Source organism: Typopeltis vanoorti, chromosome 18 (genome assembly GCF_054136105.1).
Source record: "Typopeltis vanoorti isolate ZY-2024b chromosome 18, IOZ_Tvanoo_1.0, whole genome shotgun sequence".
Lineage (NCBI taxonomy): Eukaryota > Metazoa > Arthropoda > Arachnida > Uropygi > Thelyphonidae > Typopeltis > Typopeltis vanoorti.
The window spans coordinates 52,170,481-52,176,416 of NC_143566.1; positions in this window are offsets into that span (position 1 = coordinate 52,170,481).

Genomic DNA, 5,936 nt, shown 5'->3' on the forward strand with positions numbered 1-5,936 from the left:
GACCAGCTAATTTATCTTCAAATGAAAAGCCCTGAAAACAGTTTTAGTGTCCTAGAGGAAATTAGAACACAGATCTTTCCAACCAAAGGATATTATTATTATTATTATTATTATTATTATCTGAGCCCTCCAGGGAGACAAGGACTCATCGAGAGAAGTTGTAAATTACCCAACCCAGATATCATACCTTCCCTTAAATTCATTTACACTAGATGCACTCACTACCCGTGAGGGCAAATTATTCCACTCACTCACTCCTCTCTGGTAGAAAAACCTAGCTCATATCCCTTTCTTGACTGAGAACAACCTTAACTTCGATGAATGTCGCAGTGTTCTCTCCCCGCCTTCCATATAACGAAAAATTTCATAATTCGAAATGCTATAACCCCCCATTCAAAAGCTTATAGACCTCTATCATGTCACTCCCTCTTTCTACTAATAACCAGAGTCTGCAATCCACATACTCGCAATCTGGCCTCATAATCTAAATCCCATAATCCGGATATAATCTGTGTAATTCTTTTCACCCTTTCCACAGCTTCTTTATCCCCTTGGAACCTGGGAGACCAAATCTGCGCACAATAATCCAGGTGTGATCTTATCAAAGCCTTATAAAGAGGCAAAATTACTTCCTTAGCCTTACATGTCAAGGTTCGTTTCAACATAGCAATTATCCTCTGAGTTGTATTTGCAACTTTTGCTATGTGACCTTTGAACTTTAAATTCTTATCCACCAATACACCAAGATCCCTTGACTCTTCAGTTTCTTGTAGCATAACCCGCTATAGTGCATAACTTTACACTTACTAACAAACTGATAGCCATTTTCGTTTGCCCAGATTTCCAGTCTATTCAAATCATTTTGCAATTGCTGAATATTAGTAGCATCCCTGATTGCCCTGCCTATCTTCGCATCATCAGCAAACAATTGCAAATCTGATGTTAAACCCTGCTTGATGTCATTAATGTATAGATTGAACAATAATGGCCCAAGGACGGAACCCTGAAGTATACCACTGGTTACCTTAAATCTGGCAGATTCACACCCACTGTAAACCACTTTTTGATATCTGTCTGTCAACCATCCCCTGATCTAAGTCAATAGATTATATTCCAATCCCATATTCTCCAGTTTTCTCAATAGCCTATCGTGTGGTATCCTACCAAATGCCTTAGAAAAATCCAACATTATCATAGTGTATCTATTCCCTTTATCCAACTCGGCAGTAACATTGTTATAAAATATGAGCAAATTGCTAAACATGACCTTCCTTTAGTAAACCCATGCTGTTCCCTTCAGAGTATAGAATGCTTGTCTACTCATTTCTGTATGCGAGTTCTTACTAGCTTCTCCAAAATCTTCACTACCACACCAGAGACACTAGCAGGTTGGTAGTTAGACACATCAGTTTTTACACCACCCTTGTGCAATGGAACTATTATAAATTCCTTCCATTCCTGTGGTATCATTCCTGAGATGAGACTCAAGTTATACAAATGTGTGAAAGGCCTAGCTAATTCAGCTGAACATTCCTTTAGCAAAAGGGCTGATATTCCATCTGTCCCTATTGACAAATTTTTATCCAGGTTATGTAACAGCTCTTCAACCTCATTTTCATGAACCTCTAACTCTTCATTCAACGTAGCAGTAGCACTGTGCACCATGCTACATACACCTGGTTGATATATCTTAGCAAAGTAAGCACTCATTAACTGAACAATCTCCTTAACTTCCGAGACTCGTGTACCATCTGCATTCAATAAAGTTATTCTTCCACATTCATTCTTTCTTTTGTTTGCGGCATAACGATAAAATTCTTTTGGATTGCCTTTAGCTTGCATGGCCAATTTCTTTTCATACTCCGTTTTAGCTTTTCTCACAATACTCGTTACTTTTCTGGCCTGAGCTTTATATATTTCATAACTCCTCTCACTCCTATTCTCACGATATTCTTCCCACATCATCTTCTTCTTGTGGATTCTCTTGATTAATAAGGCTGCACATCCATTTCACTCCCAACCTATTTATTCTTCGAACACTAGGGATACATTGAGATACCGCCTCATTTAAGCACTTTTTCAAAGATTCCCATGCATTGCTGACATTTTTTCCATTCAGTAACTGATATCACGGGACCAAAGATAGTATTCTTCTAAGTCGATCATAATTTCCAGCTTTGTAGTTCAGCATGTAGCCTGTTTTAATCGGAGCTTGAATACAAGTAGATACTTCCCAAGAAAGAAAGAACAGCATGATCACTATCACCAATTGGCGGTAAAATATTCTTGACAGACATCCCTTCTGACGTTATGAGCAAATCCAACACTCTTTGACCTCGAGTTCCTTCTTTCACATGCTGCTTGAGAAAGTTGTCTCGCAACAATTCAATAAATTCCTGTTCTTTCTTATCATGAGATTTATCTTCTACCCAATCAATATCTGGAAAATTAAAGTCACCCATAATGATCATTCGCTTGGTATCCATAAGGCTAAATTGGCGATGCATTTTTTCGTCCCCTACAACTGAGCCGCCATTTATTTCATTCGGAGGATCATCAAGCTAATAATGATGATAAATCTATTCCACGATAAATCCACCTGATGATAAATATATTCCACAATAAATCCATCTGATAATAAATCTATTCCACGATAAATCCAACTGATGATAAATGCATCAACCACTTAAAGAAACGGGCATGCTGAAATTAAGCCTACAGGACGCCCGAAAAGATGCCCATTTCCAATAAGTTTGGTAGAAAAGGACTAGGTTCTTCGTATTCCGGACCTTACACATTTTGATCTCTCCATCCCCCACAGATTAAAGCATATAGCGTAAAGAGTACACATCTAAAGTAACTTCCCTACAGGAGTTAAAAGACATAATTGGAAATTGTAGCTTTGGAGTGTACCTGACACTCCAAAGTCTAAAGTCAAAAGCTTAGTTATAGGTTGGATTGTATATCGAACTACACATGAAGCTTAAATTAAACTTGTTCATGCAAAAAATAAAATAAAATAAAAAGGTTAAATAAAAAACTTTACACTCAAAGCTTTTATTAACAATACTTTTAGATCAATTTTTTTTCAATGAATATTTGCATTTAAAATACTGGTTTTTGTAACCTTGTATTAGGACCGTTCCAACATGACTTGCGTAAATGCTTCTGGAGATCGCCGAGTACAGTTCTTAAAAATCATAGCTGAAGTGGAGCTTTTATCTGTTGTTTTCGTCTGTTCTTAAGAAAAAAAACAAAACAAAACAAAACAAAACAATATTTGACTACGTACTAACAAGGACATATCTTGTTTATGTTTGTTTCTTTGTTTGTTTTTGACTTATTAATTATAGCATTTTTTTTTCTAGGTAACCTTACAGTATGACCGTCAAGCTCCACTTTGTTAAAATTTATTTTGTTCAAATGTATAATTTATTCTTATATATTTTAATGCACTTTTTTATTTTACAATTCAAAATATTTTTTGAATATATGTACATTATTCAAAACAAAATAGAGCAGAGCACTGCGATCATTTAAACGACTGAATAAAAATACTAGTGCTTTTATATCAACTAAAATACGTTAAACGTTAAAAACAATCCAGAGAAGGAAGCAAATGTGGAGACTGTAAATAAGAGGAGAGTGAGAAACAAAAATAGAACCCATGATCAATGATTATTATTATTATGATGATATTATATTATTTTTTACTTGTTGATGCTCTGAGCTGTTCTGAAGAGAATGGCTGATCTCATTCAGAAATCTCTCTCTCTCTCTCTCACACACACACACACACACACACATAGCAAGCAGTCCAAGAATATACGCAGATGACTAACAGAACACACTGATATCGATGACCTTATCTCTATACTAATTTTAAACATGTCTGAGAAGAGTCAATCCCATTTACTAATGGTTAGAAACCTACATTATATGCTACTGTTACCTTGGATAGAGTAATATAACCAGAAACCTGCTGGATCTAAAGACCAAATGCAACGTTTTCAAGCTACCTGAGGCTTCCAGTAAGGCGAAGTGATGGTCTCATGACAGATGATTCATTTATCCTCACACGCGGGACTGATGTGCTACATTCTTGTACCTCTCGTTTGTGGAAAAGAAACAATTATCCATAGTGGAATTTGCATCCGCAGTCTGTCGAATGAGGGCATAGACGTTATTTATTCAGCCAATCGGGATGAATAATAATAATATTACTGTCACGGATAATAATATAAATATTATCACTAAAAACCATATTATCTTAAAATGTCCTTACAAGGTGGAATCATTTAAAAAATCCTGTTGTTTCTTTAATCGCAATGAGCACACGCTTCTGTTGTGTTCCTGGTTCCAAAATACTTCCGTTAAGTATAAATTACGCAGTTGTTCGAATAAAACAAATTGGAAACAATCGTACTTCAACCAGAGTATATAAAAACCACTTAAATAAATTATTTGATAATATAAAGATCACTTAACTCGCAGTGAATATTTAATGATACAAACCAGTTTAGATTAAATAAACTGAACACATATGCAAGAATTTTGCTTTGAAACTGATACACAAAAAAGAATTGGGATGACTAAACGAGAGTGTATTCTAAATAATTAGAAAATGTGTCTACATATTTTTCATCCTATGGCTCCTTCCACATTCTGATAAAATGGAAATTGCATCTAATACAACCGCCACCTTTATATTATGGACGTGTTAAAACATTTACCAAGGAGGCGGATGCAAGTGCTTAATAGTGCGATGAGCACAGTGCCATGAGCATATCGTAACCACTTTAGTGGATTCATCTTGAAATGCTCGACTAGCGGCTACTAGAATATGTATGACAGTTCTCATAGCAACTGTCAGTTCCCATTGCACGCCAGGAGAGTCTTTCTTTTTTTAACGCTTTCTCCTGGTGTTACGGAAGACCGAGCAGACCACCCCATACTTATACTAGGGTCAAGAAAATGTTTAGTTTTCCATCGCATTCGCAAGGCTAACAGGAGGTAAGACAATTCCAAGAAGTCAACAATCAGTCTACGTCCTCTTCAATCACGTCACAACGCGTGCGGTTGGATAACATGAGATAGATCACATATAATCTTGATACTAGACTTTCTGTGAATAGTTCAATAAGTCAGCGGGCGGAGCTTCCTACAATTTTTTTCGCTGTAAATTGTCGGAACCTGTAATAATCGGCTGCTCTTACAAAGATTCCTGTGCGATGACTGGGACACAATTCCACATGTTTGGGAGTAATTGGAGACTGAACACTGTAATTAGTTGATTGCTCAAATAACCACGTTTGATGGTGCCTCTAGCCATCCATGTAACAAAATAACAAGTGGGGGAAGAATGTGAATGATCTTCAACTTAGCTGTGTAACAGTTAAGCTGATCATTTTTAGCTTTACACAGCTAAATATCTAAATATCTGCTTCAAATGTATATTAGAGGTATACTCCATAAAATAATATGCTGTAATTTTCTTTTATTTTCGAGAATACAAATTGTTTGACCTTTGCACCACCAACAGACCTTACATCACAATTATTAAACATCGGCAAGTTTGGATCATCAACATCACAATAATACTTAGTGATAACAACATCAACAACAGACTAAATATCGAGATTTGGCAATCGAAGTTGGCCGGTTATGGCTGAAACAGACCAAGGTCATCCCAATTATTATTGGTGTACTTTCGAGCTACCAGACGCTCTATTCTTAGATAGTATCTGATTTGCACTATATAATCAGTCAAATTGTTGCGAATGTCTGAATATGTTGTTTTGCCTGTGTTTCAATTGTGTGAATAAGAATGTTGGAAAATTTAAGGGATAAGATATATAATGTTCAGCATGATTTGTTTAATAGTTTCAGAAATTTAAAACTTTGGTGATGAAACAACTAACAGGACCCGTAATCTT